Here is a 19,149-nt window from a genome sequence, read left to right as displayed (position 1 = left end):
CGTTACTGCCGCCTCTGTCCCCCGCAGCGTCCGAAGCTCCGGCGTCCCCTGCCTGGTTGCACATAAGATTTAGAAAATCTTATGTGCAGCTGGTCCGACCTCCCGACTCCGATCCGATGCGCACGGGACAGCGCATCGGGTCGGATTGGGTGTCTGGACATGCGATTTGGCCTGATTTCATTGCCCGATCATCTGAATCGAGTGAAATCAGGACCAAATCGCATAGTGTATGGGGGCCTTTATGTGAGTCTCCCGGGGAGCTGCCAGGGAAATCAGGTTTATCCACTTAGGGCAATTCGACCTAGTGTATAGGCACTTTGAAGATAGTGTGTGGGCACCTTAACTGTTTCCACAGACAGAAATACGATATGAGCTGTTAGGGGTTGTATGAGGACTAGATTTCAGAAACACTTCCCTAAAAAGCTCAAACCCTTTATTAAGTAGCCAGGAGTTGTTTTTAGGTTGAACGTAGCTGAAAAGGCTAAATACAGACATTAGCAATGCAAGTGTGCAGAAGTATTCCAGTCTTTGTATGGACCACATTTCTTCTATCTGACTAGAAATGAGACCCTTTCCTGAATATTTTTGGACTGGTAACCATAACTGAAGTTTCCTGACAAATTCAATACTGAAATGAATCAAATACGCACTATTGCACTATTATACATAGACATTTTAAAGTTACATGGGTGATGTTTTTACTTAAGATGTTCACCTGGGCCTAGTAAAACTTTGTGTCTTTTTTTTTTTGAAGAGTTAACGCATGAATGTAAATTTGGGTACTTGTTTCCTAGCACGGCGCCCAATATTTTGATCGTAGTACATCTTATACAATTGCATCGCATGCAATATAGCGGCATGCGATGCGATTAGATTTTTAATTGTACAAGCACCCTAATGGGTGCTTTCAATGTTAAATGCACCCCCATTGGCAATGCCACCAGCACTATCAACGCCAACTCGAAGCGCGGCGAGCCCGCGTGGTGCGGCGGTACGCGTCCTCCGACCTTTTCATACCCCCACTATCCACGTTGGCGTGGAGTTGGTTTCAGATAGTGTGGCGAGCATAGCGAGCCACCTTGCCCAAAGCGTGGCGAGCTCCGCGAGGGGACACTGATTACTTTACATGTATTCCACTGCACTCGCCATGCTTCGGCCTTGTATTCCGCGTCCGCTCGCCACGCTTCAGGCACAATGGCTCTTTGCGCTCGCCACACTATCTAAAGTCAACTCCATGCCAACGTGGATAGTGGGGGTATGAAAAGGTCGGAGGACGCGTACCGCCGCCCCACGCTGGCTCGCTGTGCTTGCCATGCTTCGGGTTGTCGTTGATAGTGGGGGTGGCATTGCCAATGGGGGTGCATTTAACATTGTAAGCACCCATCACGGTGCTTGTACAATTAAAAATCCCATTGCATCGCATGCCATTTGCTGGTATGCAATGCTATGCTATATTTTATTGTACAAGCACTCCTGTTAATTTAACATGAATATCGCATCGCACACCACTAAGTATGGTATGCAATGGCCGCCGTGCTAGGAAACAAATACCTAAAATTGATATAGTGTTAATCCACGTACATATTGTTGCGGTTTCTGTTGCAGTTGGGCAATGTTGACGTTTGCATTGGTAATACTTTAATGTAGCTAACAGTAAATAAAGGTGTTGTACAGTCATTAAATATCTGGCATACAATTTCTTCTTGATAAGCCATTGTCACCACGGGCACGTAATATACTGTATACACCAAACTTGCTGTGTAAGCATTAGTCACATCCGTTGTTCACGTAAATATTTCTTACTAGTAAGCAACAGCCCGTCTCGCAGCTGTGTGTGTATATGTCCACAATTGTCCTCCAAGGATTAGCTAGGTGCTGATCAGCTAAGAAACAGAGTAAATTGTGCGCTTGAAAAGAGTTGGACGCAAACAACATGCTTTAGTGGAAAATATACATATTACACTGTGTATGTGCACCAAACAGGTGTATCCCAGCGACAATATTAACATTTCTTTGAACATTCACCTTTGTGTTTGGAGGATCAAGATGTGTACAAGTACAAGTGTAGTCCAAGATGTGTAAAAGGGTAAAGGCAGTCCAGATGTGTGTTTACTGTTTGGCTCTAAGGTTTCTAACCTTGAACTACTATGCTGCGTCACAGTACTCTGCAATAAATAAGGAAGATAAGGATGGTTACTCTTGGTCTATAAGAGAAAGTAGTCTTCATTCACACTGTGTACTGACACGCAACTGTATAAGCACGCAGTGCTAGCCAAGGCAGTTCCTGTATTAACTGCGGCTTTACACAAAATTTCAAACACTCTCCTTCATTCTAAACCCATGAAAAAACATATTGGAAACAATGGTATCAAATTCTACAGGGACAAAAGGAGATGGTTAAATATTTATTATTAGTCTCTAATGCTTTCCATGGTGACAAATTCAATCCTCAGAGTTATTTCTGAAGTCAGTTTGCATTTCTACAGTGAACGGGAATCCAAAGCGTATCAACTGTTATCTGATCTGACAACCATGGAAAGATTTTAATCCCTGTACAAAAAGAGTGCCTGGAGATACAGCCTGGGAGTGATCGGTGGGAAACAAGGCTACCTTCATAGTTGTGATGTTGCCGATCAGCTCTACTACAGTAATACTACTCACAAGTATTGCATGCGTTTCTGTTCAAATTGGGTCATTACTAGAATGCGGTTACCATAAAAGATTAACCAATAACTTTTGTTTCAAGCCAGTTATAATAGAATTGAACACATACAGTATATGAATAAAACGCTTTCTATCCTTAAGACTAGAAGGTAATCAGAACAGGTGAGCTGATTGGTTGTGTAAGCAGCACAGGTTCCTCCCAAAATAATACATGTAAAGTGATTCAAAGTGCTCACCAAATATTATAAATGGTAGAGTCCACATTTCAGTATCATCTATGATGTCACAGCCCCCATAAGCATGTACCAACAAACTTGATAAGAGCAAGACTACATAAACTAAAAATTAGCCTCAGTCAAGCGTAACAATGAGTCAACTTATGTGTCATTATATCAAATCTGGTAATATGGCAAATGTCTAAACAGAGAGGTGTAAAGTCTCACCAATTGTGACAGGTTAACAAGAACAGGTACAGGAAGTAATGTTAAAATCAAGATGGTGTTTACTATTGGGATAATACTACATGATAGTTTCTATGTGCACAGTAATGGTCTGACTGGTGACAAAACACGTAAATAATAACTGTAATACAAGGTTTTCTCTCATACATACTAAGGGGTCAATTAGATTCTACTTATCATTTATCTAGCACAGGCTTTCCCAACCACGGTCCTCAAGGCACACCAACAGTGCAGGTTTTAGTGATATCCAGGCTTCATCACAGATGGTTTAATCAGAATCCCTCAGGTACTAATTAATTCACCTGTGCTCAAGCTTGGATATCTACAAAACCTGCACTGTCTTGAGGACACACACAAAAACACACACACAAAAAAGAATCCTAAATTGTTACACCAGGTTTATAACAGACAAAAATACTCGCTAGTTTATGAATCAGACTAGAATACCAATGACTACACTCTGCTGAAAGATTGAACTTTGTGGAATTCTAAGGAACATGAGATCATTAAAGCTTGTGAACTTCGAGACACAGGCTCAAGTCCTACCTGTATGCATAACTTGAATATTTCACCGATTAGATAGATTACTTATTTTATTCAATTGAATATTGCTATCATAAATAGCTTCTTCATCACCAAAGAACAAGTGGCTGAAAGAGTACAGAGAAGAATGCTGGGTACACATTGGCAAACATATCGGCCATTCAACTGAACAGCCGATATATCGCTGAACCATCTTTATGAATGATTTCGTCCACAGTCATTGTGTCGGCTGTGCAACACAGCCGATGGCTGATATCTAAACATATATCAGCGCATCATGCTATGTGTAGGGGAAAGACGCAGACCAACTGTACACCTGCATCAGTAACCAGCCATGACAGCTCAACAGGACAGGTGCTTGTAAATGCTCCCTATGCCAGTGTACGGGCAGTCAGCGGATCATAGTGTTCATTCTAGCACCCGCCATCTTTGAAAACCCATGCAATTCTCTTCCCTGCCTGGGGTGTCGCTGTCTGCTGTAGTGCTTCTAGCACAGTGTGGTCTGTATATGAGCACTGATATGCAAACCAGACCTTTGCTAGAAACACCACAGCAGACAGCGACACCCCAGGCAGAGAACAGGAACTGCAAGGGTTTTCAAAGATGGCGGGTGCTAAAATGAACACTAGGATCACCTGTACACACAGCACGATGCACACATATCTTTAGATATAGCGCCATCGGCTGTGTTGAACAGACGGCGTGATATGTCTGTGAACATACTACAGGTTGAGTATCCCTTATCCGAAATGCTCGGAATTTTACAGGGGTTTTCCGTATGTGCAATATAAATATATATATATTTATTAGAGATGAGTGGGCTCAGATCCTAGAGATCCGAGCCATCCCGAACATACCTTATCCGAGAAGTTTGACGGGTCCCGCCATCTTCCCGAGTCCAAAACAAGGCTAAAACGCCATCATCCCACGTCGGAATCGATCTCTATAAGTCCCAGCTCCAGCGCCATCTTCATTCGGCAAGTGAATGTCAGACAGCACGGATGTGTCCGTGCTGTCTGCACAGGACACACACACACATGGGTGCTGCAAGTGGGGGGTGACACACTAAAGGGGGAACTAAACAGGCTAAAAGGGGTGCTGGAGGGGGGGACAAACTAAACGGGGAACTACTGAGCGGCCAGGGAACAACTACTCAGGGAGAACTACTGTGGAATAAACGAAGGGGGAACTTCTAAGGGTACTACTCTGTGCACTACTAGGGGGGCTGCTATATGGGATTACTGTGGGGGACAAGGGGCTCTCTCTCTCTCTCAAAAAAAAAAAGATTTGGTACTTATGTAGTATCTGGGCTGCCGATTTTTTGATTGTATGCCTTAAGTTAAGGCATACAATCAGATGCGATGCGATGCGATATCGCATCGCATCGCATACGATGCGATGCGATGCGATGACCCGATTTTTCCATAGGATTCAATGTTAAAATGGACTGAGTCCATTTTAACATGGAATTCAATGGGAAAAAGGGGTCCTTTTCATACCCCTACTATCCAAGTGGGCATGGAGTTGGATATAAACCTGTGGCGAGCGTAGCGAGCCACCGAGCCCGAAGCGTGGCGAGCGAAGCGAGCCCCGCGAGGGGACGGTATTCTGTGTCCCCTCGCGGGGCTCGCTACGCTCGCCACGCTTCGGGCTCGGTGGCTCGCTACGCTCGCCACAGGTTTATATCCAACTCCATGCCCACTTGGATAGTAGGGGTATGAAAAGGACCCCTTTTTCCCATTGAATTCCATGTTAAAATGGACTCAGTCCATTTTAACATTGAATCCTATGGAAAAATCGGGTCCATCGCATCGCATCGCATCGCATCGCATGCGATTTGGTCGGGTGCGATGCGATGCGATGGACCCGATTTCAAAATCGGCAGCCCAGTTACTACATAAGTACCAAAGATTTTTATTTTTACTGCAGAGCTGCCCAGTGTCCCGTATCAGTCCAGGGGTGCTCGCATGTGTGTGGTATAATTCCATGAGTGCCCCCATGTGTACTGTATAATTCTATGGGTGCCCACATGTGTCCCGTATCAGTCCAGGGGTGCCCGCATGTGTGCCTTATAATTGCAGGGGTGCCTCCATGTGTCCTAGATCAGACCAAGGGTGCCCGCATGTTTCCCATATCAGTCCAGGGGTGCCCATATGTGTCCCGTATCAGTCCAGGGGTGCCCACATGTGTCCCGTATCAGTCATGGGGTGCCCACATGTGTCCTGTATAAGTCCTGGGGTTCCTGCATGTGTGCCCCCATGTGTCCCGTATCAGACATGGGGCGCTGCCCTTTTTTTAATGAAAATAAAAATAAAGTGTTTTTTTTTTTTTACTGCAAGGGCTGTTAAATGTGCTGAAGTCCAGGGGTGAGCCAAGTGTGCTGTATAATTCATGGGTTGCCGCCATGGCTTGCCGCCATGTGTGCTGTATCAGTCCAGGGGTGCCGCCACCTGTGCCGTATAATTCCATGTGTGCTGTATCAGGTCAGGGGTGCCCGCATGTGTACCGTATAATCCAGGGGTGCACCCATGTGTCCCGTATTAGACCAGGGAAAAAAAAAAAAATAAGTGTTTTTATTTTTACTGCAAGGGCTGTTAAAGTGGAATCGGTACATCTGTCAGAATGAACTTAGGTCTACAGTCATTAGGTCGACCCCACTAGGTCGACTGGCAGGAAGGTCGACCTGACTTAAGGTCGACATGGGCCAAGGTCGACATGACTTAAGGTCGAATTTGCATAAAGGTCGACATGAGGAAGGTCGACTGGTCATAAGGTCGACATGGGTTTTTCACTGTTTTTTGATCCGAATGTCGACACAGTCGACATGGACACAGTTGGCAATGAGAATCGGACCCTCGCATCACTCGCTTCGCTCCGGGCACGGTGCCTCGCTGCGCTCGGCACACTAATTTATTCTCCCACCACGCCCTAGTGGATGGTAGGGCATGAAATACCGCCTGTCGGCACATGTCGGCTCAAAAAACAGTGAAAAACCCATGTCGACCTTATGACCAGTCGACCTTCCTCATGTCGACCTTTATGCAAATTCGACCTTAAGTCATGTCGACCTTGGCCCATGTCGACCTTAAGTCAGGTCGACCTTCCTGCCAGTCGACCTAGTGGGGTCGACCTAATGACTGTAGACCTAAGTTCATTCTAATAGATGACCGCTTCCCGTTAAAGTGTGCTGTATCATTTCAGGGATGAGCCAAGTGTGCTGTATAATTTCTGGGGTGCTGCTAAGTCTGCTCTATCAATCCAGGGGTGCTGCCATTTTTTTAATTAAAAGAGTAACTCTTTTTACTGCAGGAGTGTCACTATGTGTGCCTTATAATTCCATGTGTGCTGTGTTTAAGGGGGGACATGCTCAACATGTACAAATATATCAGGGGCCAATATAAGGAACTCTCAGGCACTCTTTTTACTGCAGGAAAGGAATCTAGGACACGAGGGCACGAGTTTAGATTAGAAGAAAGAAGATTTTGTTCCCTCAAAACAAAAAATGTCTTTATGGTCAAATGGTCAGAGCAGTCAAACTGTGGAACTCTCTTCCTGGAGAAGTGGTGTCGGCAGACACAATAAATACGTTCAAAATAAGGTTAGACAAACATTTATTGGATAAAAACATCCAAGGGTACTAATAAGAATCATATTCTGTCTTTTACAAGGGATAAGCTATTAAAACCTAGGTTTATCTCGATGGACGCAAGTTTTTATTCAGCCTTATCTACTATGTAACTATGTGTCAGTCCAGGGGTTCCGCCATCTGTGCCGTATAATACCATGTGTGCTATCATGTGTGCTGTATCAGGTCAGGGGTGCCACCATCTGTGCCGTATAATTCCTGGGGTAAGCCAAGTCTGCTGTATCATTCATGGGGTGCTGCCAAGTGTGATGTATTAGTCCAGGGGTGATGCTAAGTGTGCCATATCAGTCCAGGGGTGAGCCAAGTTTGCCAAATAATTCCTGGGGTGAGCCAATTCTGCCGTATAATTCATGGGGTGCTGCCAAGTGTGCCGTATTAGTCCAGGGGTGATGCTAAGTGTGCCATATCAGTCCAGGGGTGATGCTAAGTGTGCCGTATCAGTCCAGGGGTAATGCTAAGTGCGCCGTATCAGTCCAGGGGTGATGCTATGTGTGCCGTATCAGTCCAGGGGTGATGCTAAGTGTGCCGTATCAGTCCAGGGGTGATGGTAAGTGTGCCGTATCAGTCCAGGGGTGATGGTAAGTGTGCCGTATCAGTCCAGGGGTGATGGTAAGTGTGCCGTATCAGTCCAGGGGTGATGATATATATTCATTATAGAATTATAATCCAATTACAGCATTTTTACATGATGTATATAGTTTTCTACATACATTGGACTGAAAATCTGGTACTGTAGGGGGGCAAATGCCAATAAGCAATTTTCTCACAAACTCAGAAGAATGCACAAAAACATTCAGTGAAATTGTTTAAATCAAATAGGTCCAGATACAGTACATTGTCTGAGTGACAGTTGTTGTCATTTTCCGATTTGGGAAACAAATGACTTAATTACCAATTACATTTGCTCCTATCCAGTACCAGGTTTTTATTCCATCCAACCAACTAGTTGGATGGCTGGAGGAAAGTTGGTCTGATGTGTGGCCAGCATTAGAAATTAATTTGTAATTATCAGGACTTAGGGCCAGAGCAAAATATAGACCTGCCACAACATTCTGGTGTATACTGCAAATATACAATACATTTTGGTCCTGGTCCAATTTGGACAGAAGTGGGTTTGCAGACAGATCTCATGATACCACACATGCACCGCTGAAAGCAAACAGTGAATATGTATGCAAACACTGATGGATACGCGCACTCTATGTGAAATGGGCATTCTAACAGCAGATGCAAGGGACTGTTTGGCGGAGTGGGGATGCCTCTCATGTACACCAACTTCAGTAGCATGCAGCCGGGATGGGACACTTGTTTCAGATGGATCACTCTCAGATCCTACATGCCAGTTGTATAACCTTCTTCACATGCACATGGTGGCAAGTTCCTGAGTGCCCATGCACATGTGTTTAACAGCATTACAAGGGGAGCTACATGTGTATTAGCCATGGGCGCCTGCAACCATTAATCAGGCCCTGTGAATACTCAGAAACGAAGTTGTGGTGCACTCTAAAGCTGGGTACAAACTACACAATGTTTGTACCCCATAACATTGCCTGCAGGGGGGAGCCAGCCAGTGGGGACACACACTTGCCCATGGCAGCAACAATGGACTGCTATTGGTCGCCCTGTTGAATTCAGCCACATTGCCCTCCCCAGCGTTGCCTTCCATTGGCCCTACATGTAGGGCCGAAAGAGGATGCCGCTAACAACATGCAGGTGCACACATGATCGGAGACGTAGTAACATACTAACATAGCAATTAAGGCTGAAAAAGACGTTAATCCATCAAGTTCAACCTATTTGACTTGTAACTACTGACTTGGGTAATTCATATCTATAGGATTTTCTTAGTGGCCAAATGTATCCAGTTTTTCATTAACAGTAGTTGCTGTAACCAGCCTCACCGGTGATAAGTTCCAGAGTTTTACTGCTCTGATGGTGAAGAATCCTCCTCGAGCCTCAGCACATGCCTGCGTGTCCTAAGTAGAGGCCTGTTAGTGATCAAATCATGTCCCAATTCCATATGATTCCCAATCCTGTATTTGAACATACTAATCATATCACCTCTCAACCTCCGTTTCTCCAGTGAAAACATATTCAGCCTGGTTAACCTAACTTTGTATTCTAGTGATTCGAGACCTTTTACTAGCTTAGTCGCCCTTCTCTGTACCTGTTCCAATTCATTTATAGTTGGTACATACTAAACATAAACAATGTGCACCATATGCCGGTCCCAGCTTAAGGGGCTAACTATATATTTAAAAAAAAATTATAATAATTTTGGGACAGACAACAGGCTTATTAACTCCCAAGTAGATGGTTGGAACTGAGAACAAGGCCCCAGTGCGGTGAGGCAGAAGACCTAACTCAGAAAACAGCCAGTTGCAATTCACTGTATACTGCATGTGGCCTCCCTTTCCTGGTTTCCATTGCCAATGGAGGTCCCAGTTTAGAAATAGTTATAGTTTGCATTCTAAAAAAACATGTATCAGCACAGCAAACGTACCCCTGTATTACTCTTGGGTGGTTCCCAGTTAGTACACTGTTACCCCTTTCACATTGCAGCTGTAACACGGTATATTGCCGTTTTTTTAGTGCTTTAAAACGGTTCCAGCTGCAATGTGAAAGCTACATTGTCAATTTACCGGTTACAGAAAACCGGTATTTTGACACGTGTTAAAAGCAGGATCCTACACGTTTCTGAGCCGTTTTCCCTGCAGTCTGAACAGCTCAGAAACGGTATTTGCTACAAATGATAACCACACTTGATCCCCGCCCACAAGCAGGAAAAAAACATTTCAAAAGACATTGTATGGCTTTCTATGGGTGAAACGGGTTGAATCTGAAAGGTATAAAACGGTATTTAAACTGCAATATACCTTTACATCATGCAATATGAAAGGGGTTTAACTGGCTTTTGACCAGTTTTAAGAAACGTTTAGAAAATCGGGTTGAAAGCAGGTTTTTGCAATGTGAAAGCAGCATTTAGGGAAAGCTGGAAAAGCACATTGCTGAACGTCACCCCAAAGCCATGTATATATGACCAGCCCTTACATTGCTTAAAATTGCTTTTAAAACCAGAAAACGAAGACCTATAGAGACAGGTCTTATTTTGTGTCCCCACCTTAACAAATGCATAATATACATGCTCCTTCCTTAAAGCTTATTACTACATATAATACTTCAATGTGGCGCATTCTGGCAGAAAACTCACACTTATCTATAAATGCCCTTCTCGACCCAACTCCTTTCAGCAGACAATGAGAACATTTTGCAACCAGTTCCAGATGTCAGTGACATGGGGCCAGATGCTCTAAGCTTCAAAAGTGATAAAATGGAGTGTTGAACAGTCAGCCAATCAGCTCCTGCTTGACATTTTTCAAACAGTCTGTGACATGGCAGGTAGGAGCTGATTGGTTGGCTGTTTATCACTCTCCATTTTATCACTTTTAAAGCTTAGAGAATCTAGCCCATGGAGGGAGATGTGCTTCATATAACACCTCATATTTCTGCAAATATTGGCCCACTATGTGACAATACATAACTTGTGCTGTGAGTCACAATTTTTGCACATCCTTAAGCCGGCTTGGTGTTTATATATACTTTATTTCCATAGTTCCTGTTTACAATGCACTAATTGTGATTATATATAATAAGGGTCAGAAATAATATGCAAATGCTTCTTTTGAAGATAATAGATTTTGTAACACAGTTTTCATACATTAAGCAATTAGTAACGCCATGGTAAATTACTATAATGTGTAAGAGGGGAGTCAGGTACAGTAATCCCAAAATAACCAGACATGATTGGCTGAATAGCCATAACTACTGTAGTCATTAACATCAACAGAAACCAACGTATTGTGTAACAGATCTATGCAAACAACTTGGCTGCATAAAAATAAAAAAATCTCCCATCAGTTGGAAATGTGAGGCCTGCATCAGGCTCTCAAGATTTGCAAACAATGAGCAAGTTCTCCAGTGAAACCCAGACACTATTCAGACTGTGAAAGGTGTATTGTTTCCTGCCTGGCAGAACTCCGACCTCCCATAATACACAAGTTCGGTAGTTCAAACAGATTAATCTTTAAATCAATATAAGTGACATGCAGGAAACATGTCTGCAAGATGAAAACACACCATGAGAATGCAGGATATTAGCTACGGAAAACCCATTTGTATAATAACAGATTTTTTTACATACAAGAAGGCATTCCACTGTACTATATACCAAGAATGCACTCCACTGTACTACATATCAAGGATGCACCCACCTGTGAAAATCATAATGTAAAAGTACATCTGTATCTAGGCCTTCCAAGTTTTAACTTCTCAGCATTAAAGCTAGGAAGAGCAAGTTGGATGCTCATCAGTGACTGTACAGACTGGCACAGTACACAGTAGGGCTGTATATAGGTTCAGTCATTATTATGTAGACACCTGTGGTCCTGGTGCTTCTCAGAGAGTAAAGGACCATTGTACAGCACAATGTGCATCAGTCAGACACACAGGCATTAATTCATGTCTGCATGTATCACCCCATGTACAAGTGGAAGAGCATACCTTGCCATCATAGTGTGAGCACACACATACATAAGTAAAGGGTCTGTCACTAAGCACTGCATTAAAGTATGTGGAGGGGTGGGGGGCATGGAAAAGTAGCAAAAGATGCCAATTCGCAAACATTAGACATCAGTAGACACAACAAGAAAGCAGAGGCACACGGACTACCAGCAGTGCCGGCCGGGCTGGCAGCAGAGCTCTTACCTGGGTGCTGGGAGGGCACAGGTAACCTAATAGGACGCAGATCCGGGATGTCAGGGCTCGGGCGGCACCCTCATTGCAGCGGACGTATAGAAGAAGCTCCCTGTCCGGCACGGAGTGTGTGCACTCACTGTGCAGCACTTAGCACCGGGGAGAGCAGCTGGGGGCCGGGGCACAGAGTCCGGCAATGGGCGGGGTCAGGCGCTCCATGAGAGAGACACCGTCCACAGGCAGACTGCACGGAGCTGGTTATTGCCAGCAGAGTACTTGTTCTCTCCCTGCTGGGAAAGCAGTGGCACTACATACAGACACCTGCTGTGCTGGGCCTCAGGATGGAGAAAGAAGGCTCATACATACACCATCCGGGACCTGTAGTCAGTCAGTGACATTGCGTCCCTCAGTGCTCAGGCAGTACTATAGTAGCCCCTAAAACATAACATCCTGACACAAAGTTAGTAAAAAAAAAAAAAATAGTAACTGTGAATGACACCGTAATAATTAGTACACACAAAATAGGCGTATATTTGTCCTGATAGTAGCATACTGTATAAATGTGACTGATTGATTCTAAGAATGTATTATGGACAATTATGTTCCACTTGCACCCTAGCTGTGAGTGACCCATTTTTTTTTACGCACAGTGGAGGTCATTCTTGTAGATTTGCCCCTTTGCAAATTCGCAACAGGGACCGATGTAGCTCTATGAATGCGCATATGCGAATATGCATGTGTGCAGGTCTTCACTGCGGGCGCCCTAGTAGACTTGCATAGCCTCCGAGGTGCTCACAGCAGGGGGTGCGGCGTGCGTGCTGGGGGCATTCTGGGTACTCAGAAACACCCACCCCCCACATATATACACATACCATACCCCTCACTCTTACCTTTGGAACATCCACAGAGTGCAGTCTGGCTGGGCAGGCCTGGAACTGCAGTTGCGCAGCAGCCTCTCCTTTCCTTCTTTACCAGGCAGTAGCAGCCACCTGCAAACCATGTAGCTCCTTCCCCCGGCCTGTCCCCTTTAGCTCCACCCCCATTGGGTCCCTTGAAGCTCCATCCACCCGCCGAGTGGGGGTGCCTGCAGTCGAGTCGTTGGCCGGCCATCTGAGGGAGGAGGGTTGGGGGCTGAGCGTCAGTATGACTGAGTGGGGTGGGGGGCTGTTTTGGGGCTCCTCAGGTCGGCGGGGCCCAGGACGGCTGTCCCCCTTGACCCCCTTGTTGCCGGGCCTCCTCCACGTTACATACAAGGCCCATTCTCCACTGCTCCCTAAATCTCTCAACTCATCACCCTGCATGCTCACTCCTACTCGCTCTGATTGGCCAATGAATGTCGCTTCTCCTCTACCCTTGTCACTGCATCCCATGCTTGAATCCAAGAATCTCAGCTGTATTTTGACCCTCATTCATAAAAAGTAGTGCAGGTACAACACAGATTTTTTGGTACTTGTTTCCTAGCACGGCGCCTGTCGTAGGTGATCGCATACCTTAACTTAAGGTATGCGATGGACGCAACCAACGCGATTTTAGGGCTATTTTTAGCCTTTTCCCCGACAATAAAAAAAACGCGTCCATCGCATGCCTTAAGTTACCGACCTTTTCATACCCCCACTATCCACGTCGGCGTGGAGTTGACTTTATATAGTGTGGCGAGCGCAGCGAGCCACCGAGCCCGAAGCGTGGTGAATGCAGCGAGCCCCAAGAGGGGACGCGTAATATCTGTGAAGTTATGCGCGTCCACTTGTGGGGCTCGCTGCGCTCGCCACGCTTCGGGCTCGGTGGCTCGCTGCGCTCGCAACACTATATAAAATCAACTCCACGGCGATGTGGATAGTGGGGGTATGAAAAGGTCGGAGGAAGCGTACCGCGATTTGGTTGCATGCAATGCGATCAATGCGATTTCGGTGGTCCCGATGGATACAATTGTTATCACTGGCGCCATGCTAGGAAACAAGTACCGATTTTTGGGGGGCACATGTTGGTCCAGAACCTCTTTGATTCTGGACACATCAGTTGCCAGGACAAGATTCGGGGAGGGGGGGTTAGAGGAGCAGTGGGAGGGAGTTGCACTGCGGGTGGTAGAAATGTCGCTGCTGGCAGAGGAAGTCGCTATCTGTGAGGGATAGGGGGAGATTGACTGTGAGAGGGAGACACAGTGAGATTGGTTCTTGGGGGAGTCACGTTGTGAGGAGGGGGACAAAAGGTGCAGGGGGCAGTAGCAGTGCAGTGAATTGAGGCTTCTATTCAATTGATGGGATAGAAAACTGTAAAAAACATGTAGCAAAAATATAATCTATTTTGGCTATCGGCATTGTCGTTGTGTCTGTGTTTTCTTCCAGTCAGTGTTTTACTTGTCGTTATTTTGATGTTGTCAGTATTTTGATTGTCGTGTTGTGTATATGTCGGTATATTGCCCATCCGCATTTGGTTGTGGGGCTTCTATTAATCAGTATTCCATCTGTTGGCAACTTAACTACATACCTCATTTATTGCTCACGGGTTTAGTATGATTTCCCGGCATTCAAAATACCGACAGTCAAAATACCGACAGGCATTGGCAGACATTCAAAATACTGACATGTTTAAAATTAGAACATTCATTATAGTGACACAGTAAAAAAAAAAAAATGCCGACATTCAAATGTCGACATTTCTTAAAGTCCAGGAAAGTTACACCATCTTATCTCTGTATTAATAGGGCACTTGATCCTAGTCAATAAAAAATATTGTGCTTGAGGTGGTATTTTGTACCAAGAAGGCGTTACTTCATACTGGGGAATGCAGTGGTCGGATCCAAAAATTAGGGGTGTGATCAGCCACCAAGGATGAACTTGGTCAACAACAGAGACCATAGCCTGCAAAGAGAGGCAAGGATGTGTCAGGACCACCCACTTTGATTATCAGGACAGCTAAACTTGTTGTTTCCCAATAGATAAACAAAGCTCCGATGTTCATGCATGGTACTGCTCCACCAAGTTACTGACTGACCTCTAGTAGAGCAACAATGTACAATTTGAGTGCATGGGCTGGAACCTGAATGGATGGGTCCTCAAGTATTGGAGCCCACTGGGGATTCCCCTGTATACCTGCAGGCCATGCCTAATTCTATATTACCCATATGATAATGGGTTCATTATTTTCTTTTTGCTTATATTGAAATAACACAAGCTGTAGTGATTATTTTATGATCTTTTTTTTATATTTTTACAGTTAGAAATGGGTAATTATAATGAATGCTTATTTGTAGTTGCCTCCAAGGTCAAAAGTCTTCTGTTCTTCATGAGTCATTCTCACATTGCATTAGACCAGACCTGGCCAAAAGGTAGATCCTGATCTACCAGTAGATCTTGGGGCATCCGCTGGTAGATCACGGCCAAATTAACAAAATACACGTGAACTTGAACATCTGACGTTTCAGAACGCCAGCTCCCGGTAGTGCCCCTGATATCATGATGTCACCGGAGTGCTGTGAAGAGCCCTCTGCAGCTGATATATATCAGTCTGGTCCCACGCCCACATATGCTGGGCTTACCGCTCTGTACCAGCACAGAGGCTCCTCACAGCACCTAGTACACCCTGAGCGACTCCTGGATGTAGTGTGTGGGGTGTAATTGTCTGATATGGGTGGTACAGCGGCTGCAGGTTGATGCTGCTGGAGTACAGCCACTGCCTGCTCTGTTATTATGATACGATACCCGAGTGGTTCCGTGCTTGTGTCCTGGTTATCAGTCGCTGGCTGACTAATAGATCCTATAACAGAAGAAAATGGCTGTGCGCTGTGGACCACAGTGTAACAAATTATGAGCAATCACAAATATTCTGTTCAGGCAGCAGTCAGATGCGGGTACTTGGATCACATATAGAAAGAACACAAAGAGAGAAAGACAGACTGCGCTAAAATAGAAATCAATTGTAATCCAAAAATAAACATAAAGGTATCAAAGCAATTCAAATACAAAATAAAATATACCAATATAATTTCATTTGAAGGTCACTATGGCCAGTATTAGTAATACTATTAGTAATTCAATAACATATAGCATCTACCATTCTTATATATGTGATTAAATAACTAATAGTAGAGAAACTTGTATGCTGCATGGGTGTATATTGTGTGCAGGTATTTTAGCAATTGTCCGTGTTGATCGCCCGTGCGAATGGGGGCCGAGAATCGGCTGGCCTGCGAGGCGTGAGACTTATGTAGGGTACACACCAGGACGACCACCATCGTATACGACCGATAGACGACCATGGAACGATTTCCCTTGGACTTCCCGGGAGCTCCCAGGCAGTCCCCAGCAAACGATTAGCAAAAATTGTGGTTTTTTGGCGGAACGATCCAGATCCGATCCCGATGCGCCCGCGATGGTCGTTAAGACGGTCGGATCGCTGGTTTTTTTTTTTTTGCAAGAACACATGCGACCGTCGTCAGATTGGCCTTTGAAATTTGAATGAAGGGGCTGGACTAGCAGAGGGGGAGGACTAGCAGAGGGGGATAGGAATAGCAGCAGCCATTTTAAACCAGTGTATTTCTGCTTTGTTACTAGTGAGGCTTGGTTTATACCTGCTGAACGCTGGACATAGCTATTTACACATTACTTTGTTTTTCCTGCCATTACAAAGTGTCTTTTAACCCTGCACTATGGAGAATGCAGTGATGGGTAGTCACCAGCAACAGTACCTGCTCTATTATGCAGTGTTGAAGCTCAGACGTCAGAGCGCCCAGCGCAGGAGAGAAAGATCATGCTGGACAAAGCAGTGGCTACTTCAGCGTCAGACTCGTTCGCACATGCCACTGCTCAGGGACATCAGGGAAAATAACCCAGACGATTTTCGTAACTTCTTGAGGATGGATGATGCCACATTCCAGGAATTGCTGCGTCTGGTGACTCCCCACATCGAGAAGCAGGATACCAAGTATCGCATGGCTATCCCTGCTGAGGAACGGCTGGTGGTGACCCTGAGGTTTCTGGCGACAGGACGGTCTCTTGCTGACCTAAAGTTTGGATCCCTCATCTCCCCGCAAGCTTTGGGCCTCATCATCCTGGAGACCTGCAAAGCCATTGTGAAGGTGCTGCAGTACCAGTATTGCAAGGTAAGGATGAAATATACACCGTACACTTTATTGTGCAAACAAAATATTTTTATTTATAATTTAGGCCTAGGACAGAAACAGGTTTTTTAGGCCTTTCATATGTAAAACATGTGTAAATAGTAAAATAGTAAATAGATTTATTGTGTCAACACAAATATATTATAATACCATATAAAAGATATTGTACAAAAAAACACACTATATATAAAGATTTAAGTATGTATGACCCAGTTTAAACTTTCCCAATAAGTACGGGCTACTGTGTGGCAGAGGATGTCTGCCGCAGATAAGTAAAGGCTGCGGCCCACATGGCGCATGGCGCAGATGCAATGGTCCCGGCCCCATTGATGTGCGCCGTACGACATGTGAGCAGTGGCCATCACATACCTGCAGCTGAGACCATGTCTGCCGCACAGTACCCCATACTATTGGCAAAGACAAAAGGGCAATAAATGGAGTTTGCTATCCAGATTGAGGAGAATCCTGTTCTCCCTCTGGTAATGCAGGTACAGGTAGCAGCATATAAAAAAACAAAAAACACACTCTGGTAACTTCTGGAACAGGCACTTACAACAGCAGGGATAAGGTACTGTGTGGCAGAGGATGTCTGCTGCAGATATGTAAAGGCTGCGGCCCACATGGCGCATGGCGCAGATGCAATGGCCCCTGCCCCATTGATGTGCGCCATACACCATGTGAGCAGTGGCCATCACATACCTGCAGCTGAGACCATGTCTTCGGCACAGTACCCCATACTATTGGTAAAGACAAAAGGGCAATAAATGGAGTTTGCTATCCAGATTGAGGAGAATCCTGTTCTCCCTCTGGTAATGCAGGTACAGGTAGCAGCATATAAAAAAACACACTGTGGCCCTTGTGTGGCAGAGGATGTCTGCTGCAGATATGTAAAGGCTGCGGCCCACATGGCGGATGGCGCAGATGCAATGGTCCCGGCACCATTGATGTGCGCCATACGCCATGTGAGCAGTGGCCATCACATACCTGCAGCTGAGACCATGTCGATGGTAAATGATAAAATAGCCTATTTTTTAAGACAGATCCTCAAAAACAGCAGACTCTGGATCTTCTATCAGTAAAGAACTGTAGAATTGACGGTACTGGGGGGGTTGAGAAGGCTGTGTAGGTGTTGACTGGGTATGTGTTGGAATTGTGCTCGACTGGCCTGCTACGGTGGCAGGCGGAGTAGGCACTGGTGATTCTAATGACAGTGGTGTGTCTGGTGCACTACCCATGCCAACTATTTTAGTGCCACTGTTGAGATACCCTAAACTGCCATTATACACCAACTCCATGCATAACTTTTCAAAAGTAAGTTGCTGATCCGGAGCCATGTTGCGAACACACTCTGCCACATAAGTGAAGTAGTTGTCATGTTTGTCCGGGTTTCTTTGCAGGACTTGATGTGCCCGCATCATAAATTCTTCATGTGCTGATGCTTCTCCTTTTTTTCCTTTGCCACGCATTTTTTTGGCACGGGGGAGTGGTGGAGTGGGTTCCAGGGTGGGTGGCGGAGTGCGTGCCGGAGTAGGAACTTCGCTTGATGTGCATGCATTATCGGATAGTACAGATAGGTCTGGGGTTGCAGGTGGGTAGTCACCAAGCTGTAAAGAAATTGAACATGTTTACTAATCAATTCTATTTACTTCTAATTTCAGTTCCCTACCAGCGTGAATGAATGGAAAGTCATCGCAGAGGAGTTTGAACAGCGATGGAACTTTCCAAATTGCGGTGGAGCCATTGATGGCAAACATGTCCGCATAGCCCAGCCTATCAATAGTGGGTCCTACTATTTTAATTACAAGGGCTATTTTAGCATTGTACTAATGGCTGTTGTTAATGCCAACTATGAGTTTATCTTCCTGGATGTAGGAAGGAATGGCCGTGCATCGGATGGTGGCACTTTCAAGGACACAAAGTTCTACGAAAGGCTCATAGCGAACACCCTTCACTTGCCGTCTGTCCAG

General features: G+C 45.2%; 1 protein-coding gene across 3 annotated transcripts in view; it reads right to left on the bottom strand.

Annotated features, from left to right (window-relative positions):
- The window catches only part of CRACDL (CRACD like), a 67,686-nt gene extending 55,353 nt beyond the window's left edge, over positions 1-12,333 (bottom strand). The window contains exons 1-3 of one of the 3 annotated variants that reach the window (XM_083168560.1): positions 12,079-12,333; positions 2,026-2,165; positions 1,804-1,883 (exon numbers count right to left, since the gene is read on the bottom strand). The gene's annotated coding sequence lies outside the window, so the exon portion shown is untranslated. The remainder of the gene's footprint in view (positions 1-1,803; positions 1,884-2,025; positions 2,166-12,078) is intronic. The other 2 variants (XM_083168561.1, XM_083168559.1) reach the window with 2 other exon arrangements.
- Positions 12,334-19,149: the final 6,816 nt, after the last annotated feature.

The sequence above is a fragment of the Crinia signifera genome, chromosome 2 (assembly GCF_055691185.1).
Source record: "Crinia signifera chromosome 2, ASM5569118v1, whole genome shotgun sequence".
Lineage (NCBI taxonomy): Eukaryota > Metazoa > Chordata > Amphibia > Anura > Myobatrachidae > Crinia > Crinia signifera.
The sequence above is the reverse complement of the archived record's forward strand: the minus strand, read 5'-3'. Positions and strand labels throughout refer to the sequence as shown.